The following is a 17,582-nucleotide window of genomic DNA, read 5'->3' as shown; positions in this document are numbered from 1 at the left end:
AAATCAATTATGTTTTCAAATGAAAAATGATTGTCTAATGATTATGATTTGAATATAATTGATGAAAGAGTGTAAATGAGTATGGCGAGTAATAGAATGAGCGGTGCTTGGTGGTTAGCCCCGGGTACCCGTCGCGGCCCTAGTCGGGTCGTGACAGAAAGCAAGGTATATGTTGTGTATTTGGCAGAATTTACGAGTATCGAATTGATAATGGCTTAATAATGTTTTGGAGAAGAGTTATAATGTCCCTTAGATTGTTAACGAAGTGTTAAATAAGTACCAAGAAGGTTCCATAAGGATCGGAGATCAAATGAAGTGACGAGAACCAAAATCAGAGAAAAGGGTAGATTATACGACCGATTATACGGTCCGCATAATGGTCCGCAGAATCATCACAGTGAAGGTCCCTCACTGATGGGATTATACGGTCACTTATACGGATCGTATAATGTGCCGTAAAATGAAAATAGAAGTGAGAAGTTGACTGGTGATTTCACGGTCACTTATGCGGACCGTATAAATTTATATGGACCGTATAATGTGTCGTATAATGGTCACAGAATGAGTTGATGTTGGGATGATTTTTACGGTCACTTTTACGGACCATATAAATTTATATGGACCGTATAAGTGTCCGTATAATTTCGTCGGACAGATTTTATGTTTTTAAATAAGAGATCCCAAGTTCATAATTTTCATTTCATTTTCATTCTACAAGACTCAATGTCACGACCCAACCCCATGGGTCATGACTAGTGTCCAAACTGGACACTCGTATACAGACCTGTTAAATATAGTCAAGCTGAAACTAAGGACAATATGAAAACTTATAAGAACAAACGAAGGATTTACAACGCCACATATCATAAACCTGTCTCCCCTTGAGTCACGGATAACCACAACATAACAATAACACAATACGCAAGCCGACAAGGCTGCCACTATACACGGGGATATCCAAAGCAAACCATATAGACACAGCTGACCAAAACCTATATACAACCCACACATGTCTACAGACCTCTAAGAGTATAAAAGTGAAATATGACGGGACAGGGCCCCGCCGTACCCCTGGACATATACATAAGTCTATATCAAAAGATCTGTACCAAAATAGTCTAGGCTCCGAAACAATGGAGCTCTCCAAACAGCTGAGCAGAGGTCCTAAGCTGGAGGATCACCAAATCGAGTATCTGTACCTGCGGGCATGAAACGCAGCCCCCCGAAGAAAGGGGGTCAGTACGAGATATGTACTGAGTATATAAAGCATGAAATACCATAAAGAGAATCATAACTAAATAGAAGATTACAGAAGGCAAGTATGATAATCAAAGATACCAATGCACCTGTCACGACCCAACCCCATAGCCATGACTAGTGCCCGAACTGGACACTCGTATACAAACCTGTTAGATATAGTCAGACTAAAACCAAAGACAGTATGGGGACTTGTAAAACCAACTAAGGATTCATAACGTCACATATCATAAACCTGTCTCCTGAGGAGTCACAGCTAACCAAAGCATAACAAATACGCAAGCCGACAAGGCTGCCACTACATACGGGAATATCCAAAACAAACCATATCGACACAGCTGACCGTAATCCATATACAACCCACATATGTCTACAGACCTCTAAGAGTATAAAAGTGAAATATGACGGGACAGGGCCTCGCCGTACCCCTGGATATATATAAGTCCATAACAAAAAGATTTATACCAAGGTAATCCAGGCTCCGGAACAATGGAGCTCTCCGAAACCTCTGAGCAGAAGTCCTAAGCTGGAGGGTCACCAAATTGAGTATCTGTACCTGCGGGCATGAAACGCAGCCCCCCCCCCCCCTCCGAAGAAAGGGGGGGTCAGTACTGTCACGACCCAACCCCGTGGGCCGCGACCAGTGCCCGAGCTGGGCACCTATACGTACCCGATACCCCAAATTAGCATATTAACAGAATAATAATATAATAATAATATTAGTGGTCGCTACAGAACTTAGCAGAAAAGCAGACTTGGCACACATAGGCCGATAAGGCCATCACAGAACAGAATATCCCAAACATATGTACAGAACCCACACAGATGTATCCACAGACCTCTACAGAACATATCATAATCATAAGACGGGACAGGGCCCCGTCATACCCTGAACAAAGTACATATCCAGATAGCAGTGACAGACTGTACCAAAAGATGGGCTCTGTAGAAGAGAGCGCCCCAAATAGCAGAAATAGGATCCTAAACGTGTGGATCAGCGAACCTGTCGTCAGTACCTGCGCGGCATGAAAACGCAGCCCCCGAAGAAAGGGGGTCAGTACGAAATATGTACTGAATATGTAAAGCGGAATCACATAAGTCAAATCATATTGGTTACAGAAAATGAGTACAGAATCCAGAGTGTCAAATGCATATTTCCAAAACAGACAGAATGCGTACAAAAACATATGTCATATCATATCATATCCGGTCCCTGACACGGGACTCGGCAGACAGAATGTGGCCACCCTCCCGACGCTGGTGCCACTATACAGAGGAATCAGAAAAAGGGGCGTGGCCCCGTATCATATACTGTCATATCAAAATGGCCATACAGATCAGATCAGAATAGGCGGACATGGCACATCATACTCCACAGACCCATGTACGCGTATACCTGCCCCCTCACAACGGGACGCGGCGAACAATGCAGAGAATTACGCTTGACAACATATCCTGGCCCGGGCTCAGTGTGGGAAACATTGGGACATCCACGAATGGAGTAGTGAGAGACTAATGCAATTTAAAAATATCATAAGTATTTTCAAAGACTCGATGAGGCGTAGCGAAGACAAACAAATCAAATGGAGTCGGACGGAATCAGAATTAATACAATTCGGATATCATAATAATTTACAAAAATATAACTTTACTGAAGTCATTCCGAGTGTCAAAATAATTTATAAGATTTAATAGAATATTTAGAATAATATTCATTAAGCGATTAGTAGGGTAATTAAAACATTTCTTTCAAAAATCGCTTAAAAAGGAATCTTTAGCATATTAGGGGCAAAACCGTAAATAGCGGGCCCGCCTCGGGACAAATAAGGCGGCGGGCTCAAATTGTGCCCTCTAAGCATATCGAGTCACCTAAAAAGGTTCTACAGACATTCTATGACTTTCTGAGTAATTTGGAGCAAAATCGCATAATTTCAGAAAAAGCGTATCAAAGTAGTTCAATTCTATTGAAGGAAAAACTGAAATTTTGTCTTGCGGATTCCGAGGGCCAAGAGGTCCTTCGAGGCCCGGATCCGACCCTAACATACTAGGGGCATGCCAAGGGAAGAATTGGGTTTGCTTTACATACCTTTCACGCTCCTTAAGCCTTTCCAATCTCACTTCCCGTTTCGTCGAAAAACTGCAATTGGTCAAGTTTACCAATTGTAAGCTAATAATACCAAAGTTCCAATTTGATGCATAATTGGCTACCGAAATTTCGGCAGCACCTCTCCTATACATATAGCACCCCGAGAATTCAACTCGGCTATAATTCATCAACAACAACCCAAACAACAACATTAACATCAACAAAAAGCATTAACAACACAATTATCCTTCAACTAGTCATTGTTTCCACAACTTGCCATAACTTCCCTTCTAATCCAAACTTTCAAACTAACATCATTACTTTCACATCCATAATTACTCAAGATCATCACAACATAGATTTAGAGGCATTTCATATCATTTTCCTTAAGATATACACTTGATATACATAATATACAATTTTCCGCCAAAGTCTTAATTTATGCAAAACATCAAATCTTTGGCATATAACTTCATAACAAGTTTCCAACTTCCAAATTCATCAATGATCATCACTATTAGCAATCAAACAACTTCATTTCCTTAATGTCGGAAAATTATACTAAAACGACATAAGTTTCTATATTCCAATTCAATACAAACTTATGTCATTCTAACTTCATTCACATATCAAGCATTACAATAACACTCCAATACACTAAACAAACTTAATCCATTTTATTCTCAAGCCAAATACACCACACGGCCAAGTGCTATTTTAGCAATTCAATCAAATTTATTCCACTTTCATTCTCAACATGAATTCCATCACATTCACAACTAGAATACAACATAGTTTCAACACATTTTTGGCTATACAACATATATATACACACGGCTACACCTCCAATTCCAAACCCACATTGCAAACTTCCATTTTTCCATCCAATCAACACATTTCTACATACTACAACACAAACAAAACTCAACAACACAATAAAAAGGTAGAAATTCTTACCTTTTCCTCAAGTCTCCTTCACTTGAATATATGATCACCTTGGAGATTCTAGTGCTCCCCACTCCAATCCAACTATACCAAGATGCAAAGGAACCTTGAATTAGTAGGAATTTAACAAGAAATGAATTTTTGAAGCAAGATTTTGGAGGGTCAATTTTGCCCCTCAAACCCGAAACCCTCTCCCTTTTCTTTCTTATTTTTGCTTTGTTTGGTCTTGCCTTCTAATGTCTTGAATCTTCTTATACATATAATATCAAGACTTGGTCACATGACCAAGCACATGACCAAGTAAAAATGGGCTTGGATCAAGGCCATTATGTTAATTAATCTTATGGAAATTAAATACAAATTTTGGGCTTGGGCCAAGGCCATCATGGCCGGCCACCCCCTAATATTTTGGGCCTCAATTGTTTCTTATTTTACAAGCCCAACAACTTGTGAATCGTATTTTGTAATTCCCGAAACAAATTTCCAAAATTCCAAAATTACCCTTAGCCTTGTCCCACACTTTCATGACTCTATTCTTTCATGCATAACTCCTATGTTCAACAAGATATAAAATTAATCTTATATCTCAAGAATCCCATATAATTCAAGTTTCTCCAAACGTGTGAAAACACGGGATATAACATCCTCCCCTCCTTTAGAACATTCGTCCTCGAATGTAAATTAACCTCATAAGGTTGGAAAATACCTTGGGGGAGGTTCTGATTATAGACAACACATAGGATATACGATTGACATTGAAATAAATTTAAGCAGGAATTTAAGGTTACCTGTGGGCATAGGGAACAGATGAGGATATTTCTTCTTCATCTCCTCTTCGGCCTCCCACGTCATTTCCTCCCTATTATCGTTCCGCCACAGTACCTTAACGGAGGCTACATCTTTATTCCGGAGCCTCCTTACCTGACGATCCAAAATAGACACGGGCTGCTCCTCGTATGATAACTGCTCCGTCACCTGAATATCATCTGCAGGGAATATTCTGGAAGGGTCACCGATGCACTTACGAAGCATAGAGACGTGAAACACCGGATGTACCGCTTCCAAATCAGATGACAGATCTAACTCATAGGCGACATTTCCAACTTTCCGAACAATCTGATAAGGCCCAATATAACGCGGACTAAGCTTACCCTTTCTGCCGAACCGCATTACGCCTTTCATAGGCGATACCTTCAGGAATACCCAATCGCCTACTTGAAACTCCAACGGTCGACGCCGTTTATCCGCGTATGACTTCTGTCGACTCTGGGCTGTTAACAGTCGCTCTCGAATAAGCTTCACCTTGTCCACTGCCTGCTGGACCATATCTGGGCCAATCAACTCTGTCTCGCCAATATCGAACCAGCCGATCGGCGATCTGCATTTCCTGCCATATAAAGCCTCGTACGGAGCCATCTGGATGCTGGAATGGTAACTGTTATTATATGCAAACTCAATCAACGGCAAGTGATCATCCCAGCTGCCTCTGAAATCGATAATGCAGGCCCGCAACATATCCCCCAGCGTCTGTATAGTGCGCTCGGCCTGCCCGTCGCTCTGAGGATGAAATGCGGTGCTCAGACTCACCTGAGTCCCTAGTCCCTCCTGAAAAGATCTCCAGAAATGCGCCGTAAACTGGGCGCCTCTGTCAGAAATAATAGATATAGGAACTCCGTGAAGCTTCACAATCTCCTTAATATAGAGCCTGGCATAATCCTCGGCGGAATAGGTAGTCCTGACGGGAAGAAAATGGGCTGATTTCGTCAGCCTATCAACGACGACCCAGATGGAATCATACTTCCGTGGAGTGCGAGGCAATCCTGTAATGAAGTCCATATTAATAACCTCCCACTTCCAAGTCGGGATTTTCATCTCCTGCAACAGTCCACCCGGCTTCTGATGCTCAATCTTGACCTGCTAACAATTAGGGCACTGGGCGACGAACTCTGCAACATCCCGTTTCATACCGTCCCACCAGTATAAGCATCGGAGATCATGGTACATCTTCGTAGACCCAGGATGGACCGAGTAGCGAGCATAATGTGCCTCGCTCATAACCTGCTGCCGAAGGCCTGCAATATCCGGTACACACAACCTGCCTTTGTATAACATAGTGCCGTCCGGTGAAAACTCGAACGGAGTCCTCTCCTTATCATAGGCTGTGTCCCTGTACCGAGCTAAGACAGGATCCTCAAACTGATGCCGCTTAATATCGTCCCTGATAGATGACTCAGAAACCCCTCGAACAGAAATCTGGGTATCTCCAGAATCGGCCAGACGAACCCCGAGACTAGCCAACTGCTGAACATCACGGGCTATCTCTCTCCTGTCTGGCTGTAAATCGGCTAAACTGCCCATAGACTTCCGACTGAGCGCGTCTGCAACAACATTAGCCTTGCCCGGATGATACAGAATATCTACATCATAATCTTTCAGAAGCTCCAGCCACCTCCGCTGCCGCAAATTAAGCTCTCTCTGTCTGAAAATATACTGGAGACTCTTATGATCAGTATAGATATCCACATGAACGCCATATAAATAGTGTCTCCATATCTTCAGAGCATGAATCACCGCTGCGAGCTCCAGATCGTGGGTAGGATAATTCTTCTCATGCTTTTTGAGCTGCCGGGAAGCATACGCTATAACTCTGCCGTGCTGCATCAATACACAGCCTAACCCCATGCCAGAAGCGTCACAATAAATAACATACCCATCCGGTCCCTCTGGAAGAGTCAGAACTGGGGCTGTAGTCAGCTTCTCCTTCAGCAACTGGAAGCTCCGTTCACAAGCGTCAGACCACTGGAACTTAGCTCCCTTCTGAGTCAGCCTTGTCAAAGGCGCTGAAATCGAAGCAAACTTCTCCACAAACCTCCTGTAATAACCTGCTAACCCCAGGAAACTGCGTACCTCTGTGGGCGTCGTAGGTCTGGGCCAATTCTTCACGGCCTCAATCTTCTGTGTGTCCACCCGGACACCATCAGCTGCAATAATATGCCCCAAGAAGGCCACTGAAGACAGCCAGAATTCGCACTTAGAAAATTTCGCATATAACTTCTGATGCCGGAGTACCCCTAATACCGATCTCAGATGATCTGCGTGCTCCGCCTCAGACCGAGAATAAACCAGGATATCATCAATGAATACAATTACAAACATATCCAAGAATGGCCTGAATACCCGGTTCATCAAATCCATGAATACTGCGGGAGCATTTGTTAGCCCAAAAGACATAACCCTGAACTCGTAATGCCCATATCGGGTCCGGAAAGCTGTCTTAGGGATATCGGCCTCTCGTACTCGCACCTGGTGGTAACCGGATCGAAGATCTATCTTCGAAAAACACTTAGCGCCCTATAGCTGATCAAACAAATCATCAATCCTGGGGAGGGGGTATTTATTATTTATCGTTACCTTATTCAGCTGCCGATAATCAATACACATACGCAGCGACCCGTCTTTCTTACGCACAAATAATACCGGGGCTCCCCAAGGCGAAGTACTGGGTTTGATGAAGCCCTTACCCAACAAATCTTTCAGCTGCTCCTTCAACTCCTTTAACTCTGCAGGCGCCATTCTATACGGAGGAATAGAGATAGGCTGAGTGTCTGGGAGTAAGTCAATAGAGAAGTCTATCTCCCGCTCTGGAGGAAGACCTGGAAGCTCGTCGGGGAAAACATCTGGAAACTCACTAACCACGGGGACTGACTGAAGTGTCGGCGTCTCGGCGTCCAAGTCTTGCACCCGAACCAGATGATAGATATAACCCTTTCTGATCATTTTCTTTGCCTTAAGGTATGAAATAAACTTACCTTTCGGCGATGCTGTATTACCAGCCCAATTGATAACTGGCTCCCCGGGAAACTGGAAGCGAACTACCTTATTCTGGCAGTCAACATTAGCGTAACAGGAAGCTAGCCAATCCATACCCATAATAACATCAAATTCAGTCATATCTAACTCTACCAGATCTGCCTTAGTGTCACGGTCACAAACGATCACAGAACAGTCTTTATAAACCTGTTTCGCTACAACAAAATCCCCTATCGGCGTGGCTACCTCAAATGGCTCTATAGGTTCAGACATAATACCAATTTTACCGGCAACAAGGGGTGAAATATATGATAAAGTCGAACCTGGATCAATTAATGCATACACAGACCGAGAGAAGACCAATAAAGTACCTGTAACGACATTAGGAGATGCCTCCTGATCCTGGCGACTGGCCAAAGCATAAATGCGGTTCGAAGGACCGCTAATACCAGAAGCTCCACCACGGCCTCTGCCACGACCCGCTGGTGCCGAAATACCCTGCCCCGTAGGGCGCATAGCCACTGACGAAGATGAAGACCCAGCGGCTGATCCGGTAGGCTGCGCTGCACCACCCGAACTACCCTTATACGGGCAATCTCTCACAGAATGGCCCTGACGGCCACAAGAAAAGCATGCACCGGTGGCTCTGTAGCACTCTCCCGTATGGTATCTGCCGCAAAAAGAACACTGAACCCTGGGTGGCCTCATCTGACCAGAACCCCTATCTGTCCGCGAACCTGAAGCCCTGGAGCTCTGGCCTGCTCCTGAATACCCTGGGCTATCGAATCTGCGACCTGTAGGCTGGGGAGGCGCGCTCTGCGCCGGCTGAGATGAAAATCTGCTAGGCTGCTGCGGCTGTTGGGGCTGTCTGCCCCGAAAATCTCCAGATGACCTGGCCCTCTTGGGCTGTCTCCGATCCTGGCCCCTGTCAGGCTGGTGTCCTCCTCTGCCCCGATCCTCCATGCCCTGGGCATGGGCCTGCATACCGGCAATGTCCATACCGGGCTGAGCAGCCAATACTAAGCAGCTATCAACAAAATACCGATCCAGCCCCATAATATATCTGTGCATCCGGTCCGCCATAGTAGCCACCACAGTAGGTGCATATCGGGCCAAGGAATCAAACTCCAAACTATAGTCCCGGATACTGCGGCCCTTCTGCCTCAATAATAAGAATCTATCAGATCTGGCTCGTCGCAACTCTGGGGGCAGAAAATGTCCAAGAAATGCCTGAGAAAAATCGCCCCAAACTGCTGGAGGAGCGCCGTCCCCCCTGGATATCCCCCATGACTCGTACCAGTTTGCCGCCACATCATATAACCGGTACGAAGCTAACGCGACTGACTCTGTCTCGGAAGCATTAATCAAATCTAGAGTGCGTCGCATCTTCCTGATAAACTCCTCAGGATCCTCCTCGGGCTTTGTCCCGAAGAACTCTGGAGGGTTACAAGTCAAAAACTCACGGGCTCTCGAACTATCACGCCTGACTGCCCGGTCACCTCCCAGTCCATGCCCCTGAACCTGCCCTGCCACAAGTCTCGTCAGCAACTGGACTGCCTCCCTCATAGACTGATCCTCAGTGCCTGGCCGTGGAGCTGGAGGCTCAGGTACTGGAACTGCGGGAGCTGGCGGTGGAGCCGCCCCCCGATCTGCGGCTGCGGCCGCCCCAATCTCCTCCACGAGTGGCGGTGTAGACGAACCCTCTGTCTGGGGCAAAGTCCCCGGAGCAATATGTGCCTGGGCCCTGGTAATCCTCTGGACCAGGCTAGTCTCTCCCAAGGCTGCTGACTTGGCCTTTTGGGCCGCGGTTGCCTTTTTTGGAGGCATATCTGCAAATATAGCCACTCGTTAGGGAGGGGTCATCCTGATAACACAGCTCTATCGCACGATCTAAGACAGAAAGAAGGGTAGTATCCTAAATGCCCTGTAGCCTCCTGTTTATAGGCGTGGTGCACAACACACCGATAAACAAGACTCTACTAGACACGGTCTGTGGACATTCCGAGGACGAACTGCTCTGATACCACTTTTGTCACGACCCAACCCCGTGGGCCGCGACCAGTGCCCGAGCTGGGCACCTATACGTACCCGATACCCCAAATTAGCATATTAACAGAATAATAATATAATAATAATATTAGTGGTCGCTACAGAACTTAGCAGAAAAGCAGACTTGGCACACATAGGCCGATAAGGCCATCACAGAACAGAATATCCCAAACATATGTACAGAACCCACACAGATGTATCCACAGACCTCTACAGAACATATCATAATCATAAGACGGGACAGGGCCCCGTCATACCCTGAACAAAGTACATATCCAGATAGCAGTGACAGACTGTACCAAAAGATGGGCTCTGTAGAAGAGAGCGCCCCAAATAGCAGAAATAGGATCCTAAACGTGTGGATCAGCGAACCTGTCGTCAGTACCTGCGCGGCATGAAAACGCAGCCCCCGAAGAAAGGGGGTCAGTACGAAATATGTACTGAATATGTAAAGCGGAATCACATAAGTCAAATCATATTGGTTACAGAAAATGAGTACAGAATCCAGAGTGTCAAATGCATATTTCCAAAACAGACAGAATGCGTACAAAAACATATGTCATATCATATCATATCCGGTCCCTGACACGGGACTCGGCAGACAGAATGTGGCCACCCTCCCGACGCTGGTGCCACTATACAGAGGAATCAGAAAAAGGGGCGTGGCCCCGTATCATATAATGTCATATCAAAATGGCCATACAGATCAGATCAGAATAGGCGGACATGGCACATCATACTCCACAGACCCATGTACGCGTATACCTGCCTCCTCACAACGGGACGCGGCGAACAATGCAGAGAATTACGCTTGACAACATATCCTGGCCCGGGCTCAGTGTGGGAAACATTGGGACATCCACGAATGGAGTAGTGAGAGACTAATGCAATTTAAAAATATCATAAGTATTTTCAAAGACTCGATGAGGCGTAGCGAAGACAAACAAATCAAATGGAGTCGGACGGAATCAGAATTAATACAATTCGGATATCATAATAATTTACAAAAATATAACTTTACTGAAGTCATTCCGAGTGTCAAAATAATTTATAAGATTTAATAGAATATTTAGAATAATATTCGTTAAGCGATTAGTAGGGTAATTAAAACATTTCTTTCAAAAATCGCTTAAAAAGGAATCTTTAGCATATTAGGGGCAAAACCGTAAATAGCGGGCCCGCCTCGGGACAAATAAGGCGGCGGGCTCAAATTGTGCCCTCTAAGCATATCGAATCACCTAAAAAGGTTCTACAGACATTCTATGACTTTCTGAGTAATTTGGAGCAAAATCGCATAATTTCAGAAAAAGCGTATCAAAGTAGTTCAATTCTATTGAAAGAAAAACTGAAATTTTGTCTTGCGGATTCCGAGGGCCAAGAGGTCCTTCGAGGCCCGGATCCGACCCTAACATACTAGGGGCATGCCAAGGGAAGAATTGGGTTTGCTTTACATACCTTTCACGCTCCTTAAGCCTTTCCAATCTCACTTCCCGTTTCGTCGAAAAACTGCAATTGGTCAAGTTTACCAACTGTAAGCTAATAATACCAAAGTTCCAATTTGATGCATAATTGGCTACCGAAATTTCGGCAGCACCTCTCCTATACATATAGCACCCCGAGAATTCAACTCGGCTATAATTCATCAACAACAACCCAAACAACAACATTAACATCAACAAAAAGCATTAACAACACAATTATCCTTCAACTAGTCATTGTTTCCACAACTTGCCATAACTTCCCTTCTAATCCAAACTTTCAAACTAACATCATTACTTTCACATCCATAATTACTCAAGATCATCACAACATAGATTTAGAGGCATTTCATATCATTTTCCTTAAGATATACACTTGATATACATAATATACAATTTTCCGCCAAAGTCTTAATTTATGCAAAACATCAAATCTTTGGCATATAACTTCATAACAAGTTTCCAACTTCCAAATTCATCAATGATCATCACTATTAGCAATCAAACAACTTCATTTCCTTAATGTCGGAAAATTATACTAAAACGACATAAGTTTCTATATTCCAATTCAATACAAACTTATATCATTCTAACTTCATTCACATATCAAGCATTACAATAACACTCCAATACACTAAACAAACTTAATCCATTTTATTCTCAAGCCAAATACACCACACGGCCAAGTGCTATTTTAGCAATTCAATCAAATTTATTCCACTTTCATTCTCAACATGAATTCCATCACATTCACAACTAGAATACAACATAGTTTCAACACATTTTTGGCTATACAACATATATATACACACGGCTACACCTCCAATTCCAAACCCACATTGCAAACTTCCATTTTTCCATCCAATCAACACATTTCTACATACTACAACACAAACAAAACTCAACAACACAATAAAAAGGTAGAAATTCTTACCTTTTCCTCAAGTCTCCTTCACTTGAATATATGATCACCTTGGAGATTCTAGTGCTCCCCACTCCAATCCAACTATACCAAGATGCAAAGGAACCTTGAATTAGTAGGAATTTAACAAGAAATGAATTTTTGAAGCAAGATTTTGGAGGGTCAATTTTGCCCCTCAAACCCGAAACCCTCTCCCTTTTCTTTCTTATTTTTGCTTTGTTTGGTCTTGCCTTCTAATGTCTTGAATCTTCTTATACATATAATATCAAGACTTGGTCACATGACCAAGCACATGACCAAGTAAAAATGGGCTTGGATCAAGGCCATTATGTTAATTAATCTTATGGAAATTAAATACAAATTTTGGGCTTGGGCCAAGGCCATCATGGCCGGCCACCCCCTAATATTTTGGGCCTCAATTGTTTCTTATTTTACAAGCCCAACAACTTGTGAATCGTATTTTGTAATTCCCGAAACAAATTTCCAAAATTCCAAAATTACCCTTAGCCTTGTCCCACACTTTCATGACTCTATTCTTTCATGCATAACTCCTATGTTCAACAAGATATAAAATTAATCTTATATCTCAAGAATCCCATATAATTCAAGTTTCTCCAAACGTGTGAAAACACGGGATATAACAAGTACGAGATATGTAGTGAGTATATAACGCATGAAATACAATAAAGAACATCATGATCGAAATAAAGATTATAGGAGACAAGTATGACAATCAAGATACCGCTGTACTTGTGCCTTATGAAATGAAAATCATGCATAGCTATATCATATACCATATCCGGCCCATTATGGTCTCGGTGAATAAAGTCGTATACATGTATACCATGCCAGGCCCATCAGGGGTCTCGGTGCCATCATTACATCATCATATCATCATATATATATATATATATATATATATATATATATATATATATATATATATATATATATATATATATATATATATATATATATATATATATATATACCATACCCGGCCCTCTAGTGAGGGACTTGGTGAACAATGCAGTGAAACTATGCACGAAAACATACCCGACCCGGGACTCGGTGAAAGATATATTACGGAATGCACGAGCAGAGTAGTGAGCAACCATATGCAAACTAAGTCATATCTGAGACTCAATAGAATAATCAAAATGAACTATCATTTGAAAATCAAGACAATAGTCATATCAAGTACCCTTCGAATGTCACTATGGATTATATCAAAATAGGATGTCTGAAACCATAGACACGTATCAAGACATAATAAAATAAGTTCTGGGAATCAAGAACATTAGTCATCCTTGTGTCTCTAAGAATAGGAGCTTCTTTGGAGCTATATGCTCGTCGTCTGTTTGTTTCATAAAGATCATGCCAAAAGAAAGAAGGGTTAGCTTCACATACTTTACGTCATTCAAGAACTCAGTCCAATCACGAACTTCCACAATTAATATGCCAAACCTATAATCGTAAGAATATGCACATCACTTAAGAAGGCTTTCGTATATCATATATATTAATTTATAACTTAATTCTAAACGAAACGGGCAGCGTCTCCCCTATATCATTAGTATCTCCCAATTCGGTATATCACCACAGCAGCCCAACAACAAATAAAACTCAACAACACAACATGTATATTCAGAACAATTTCATAATACTTTATAACGAGCGACAAGCTCGAATTAGAATCCGTATAATCCATAGCACCTTTTCATATGTTTCCTTCTTAACCTTAAAATATTCTCAATATGATAAGGGCATCATTTACCACAAATCTCAGCTTTATATCATATAATTACAACAAGAAAAATAGCCCATAACTCCAACTCTATCACATGACAATTCTACTCGCAAGATCGTATTTATTTCATCTAGCAATGTAGATACGACTGGGGTAACTCAAATACATCTAGGAGAGAGGGTTTCTTACCTTATATGCCAAGATTTAATCTTCTTCCACCTTACTTCCCTTCAAAGAAAGCCCGGAATCAACAACACGATAAAATAAAATAATGAGATTGAAGCGGTGCGCCAAACCGTATGTTGTTCCTGACGAAAATTACACTTTGATCTCCTAAATTTCATGATCACGTTGCTGCCTATAAATGTCTAAATTCATCTTTGCAGCTATACCAGGATAATAACCATATTTGTTTTCATACATGTTCTTGGTTAAGCTTGGAAAAAAAATGATCTGCTTCCTTGAAATTGACTCCCACGTATTGATAAAAAAATAGAGCACTTCATATGTAAAAAAAAATCGTGTTGCTGTTATCCTTTGTTAAGAAACGAAAATGTCACTTGGTTCATATGTAGGATAATATTGCTGCACGTTATATATTATCAAGAGAATATACCAACAGAATGTTTCCACTCTTTGTTGCCTCTTAGTGACGATGGGGTCCACCCATATCAAATTGTCCCCATTTGATCTTATCATCCACCTATGTAGAATTAATTGTCACTAGGTACTTACTCCCCCTTAAAACACGTGGAAGAGGTGTTGCATTGTCAACCCTTATCCACTACTCTAATAATTTATTACTTTATCTGCACTCCAATCCAACATTTAATTAATTACACACAGTGGTGAATTCAGGATTTTCATTTAGGGTGTTCGGAAAAAAGAATAAGCTAAATATACATTGTAATTTTTTGCCGAGGGTGTTCAAAAGTTAATATATGCACATAAACACAGAAAATTTATCCTATATATACACTGTAATTTTTTGCCGAGGGTGTTCGGCTGAACACCCTGGCCCCCAAGTAGATCCGCCCCTGATTACACAAATAATTAATTTCTTTATCTCAATTCACTTAAATATAGACCATTTTTAACATACTTCATATGCTCATTATGATAATCATGTGGTAGAACTCTAGTCCATAACCTCCTTATAAATACACCAAATATTATTTCCAATCACTGCCATCATACTTGTTAAGTCCTAAATTATTTCGGGACCTCATCCTTTTATACACCGAGCTATTAATTTACATGCTTGAATATGATCAACTCCCCCGTGCTCGGATAATTTTCTCATGTTGAATGGTTCAATTTCCTAGTCCAAAAATATGAAATATTATAACTTGGACCGTATTTCATTCAAATAAATTTAGAACCTCAATTTTATTGTAAATGATAAAAGTTTTATAATTACCAACAATTACTTACTCATCTTTGATCCACTTAAGTGTAATGATTTCCATGGTGACAAGACCAAAAACGTGGAAGCATAGCATGTATAGTAATCCATACTCATCCTTGCTGGCACATGCAATATTCTTAGCTTTCCAAGGTAATGGTTTTCCTTTAACTAGATGGCCTATGCCAACTTTATTTTATTCGTGTTTGCTACGAAAATTTCTTAATACATTTTAAAAGAGAAGATTTGTTTAAAAGAAAACTATTTTCTTCTCTTTCAGATAAAATAATAGCAATATTTAAGCATCAGTTGATACTTTCAATTTTAATTCGATTAATTTAAAAGTGTAAAATACTTATTATTTTTTATCAAATTTTGATTTGGATAATTCTAATTCAAATTATTAAATTAATTTTACATGTTTGAAACGAAACAAAGTAGAAATTAATTTTCTATTTAAACGAAGAAATGCTATTTTTTTTATTTTTGGTAAATATTCTCGGTTTAACTCATTTTACTTGTCATGTTGTCTTTTGCATGGTTTTTTTAAGGAAACGCGAATTAGAATTATAATTTGACTAATTTATCTTATTCATTATTTGATCTTCATTTGATATTAATCTCTTTTCACATTTATTAGAGTAAGAATAAAAATAAAAAAGTAATTAAATTGTATGTTATTTTTTAAATATATATATTTTAAGTATACTTATTTTAGTAAACATAATAAATAAATGACATGGCGGAATAGAAAATACAGCAATTAAATATTTTGAAGAAAAGTAATAATATGAGGTCCATGTTTTTTGCTGTGCAATAATTTCATTTGCTCTCACTAATGAGTTAATATGCATGTGGCAATGAATCCACTATTATTGACTTGATGGGGATACTTTGGGAATTATATAAATATTGTTTGATTTTTTAGTATATGGGATGCACTTGTTTTTTTTTTTTTTTTTTTGACGTTGCCTTTGTTTTTTAAATATGGGGTCCATTTTTTTTTCATGAGTTTGAAGAGGATGGGGTCCACTTTTTTTACATGAGTTTGGGGAGGGTGGGGTCCAGTTTTTCTTTTTTTTTAAGAGTGAATGTCGACAAAGCATGGGTAAACCGATACTTCTATATAGTAGAAAAATAGAAATATAATAAAGTATTTCTATCTACTTTTTAGAAGAGTTGGTAATATAAAGTATAAAACGTCATTTTTTTTGCCTTAAATAAAAAAGTGGGTGGGACCACAAAGGATGTTTTTACTCTTAAATAAAAAAATAGGACCGAACATGGACTACGATGTTGCCTCTATAAACTGGCTCTTCTATATAGTAGTAATAGTAAAGTAATACATGTAATTTTTTTATCAAAATTTGATTTGGATAATTGAATTCAAATTATTATATTAATTTTATATGTTTAAGATGAAACGAAGTAGAAATTTGATTTTCTATTTAAATGAAGAACTTCTATTTTTTTAATTTTTAGTAAATATTTTTTGTTTAACTCATTTTGTCATGTTGTTTTTTAATGTTTTTTAAGGAAACGTCAATTAGAATTATAATTTCACTAATTTACCTGATTAATTATTTGATCTCTATTTAATATTATTTTTTCTTTTATGACATTAATCTCTTTTCACATTTATTAGAGTAAGGAAAAAATGAAAATTAAATTATATCTTATTTTAATATATAAGTATTTTAAGTATGTTGCTCTACAATAATTTCATGTGCTCCCACTAATGGGTTGATCCGCACGTGGCAATGAATCCATCATTATTGATTTAATTGTTTGATTTTTTGAGCACTTTTTTTTTAACATTGTTTATTTTTTTAATATGGGATTCATTTTTTTTTAATATTAGTTGTTGTTTAATATATATG

General features: G+C 40.2%; 1 long non-coding RNA gene across 2 annotated transcripts; it reads right to left on the bottom strand.

Moving 5' to 3' along the window:
• Window positions 1–833: 833 nt before the first annotated feature.
• LOC132619257 (uncharacterized) lies at window positions 834–14,861 on the bottom strand. 2 transcript variants are annotated; one of them, XR_009574637.1, is made up of 3 exons: window positions 14,487–14,861; window positions 1,723–1,813; window positions 834–1,199 (listed from the first exon to the last, which is right to left on the bottom strand). It is a non-coding gene; the product is annotated as an uncharacterized LOC132619257 (long non-coding RNA). The 2 variants fall into 2 exon arrangements; XR_009574636.1 differs by lacking the exon at window positions 14,487–14,861 and having other exon boundaries at window positions 1,723–2,168.
• Window positions 14,862–17,582: the final 2,721 nt, after the last annotated feature.

Source organism: Lycium barbarum, chromosome 11 (genome assembly GCF_019175385.1).
Source record: "Lycium barbarum isolate Lr01 chromosome 11, ASM1917538v2, whole genome shotgun sequence".
NCBI lineage: Eukaryota > Viridiplantae > Streptophyta > Magnoliopsida > Solanales > Solanaceae > Lycium > Lycium barbarum.
The sequence above is the reverse complement of the archived record's forward strand: the minus strand, read 5'-3'. Positions and strand labels throughout refer to the sequence as shown.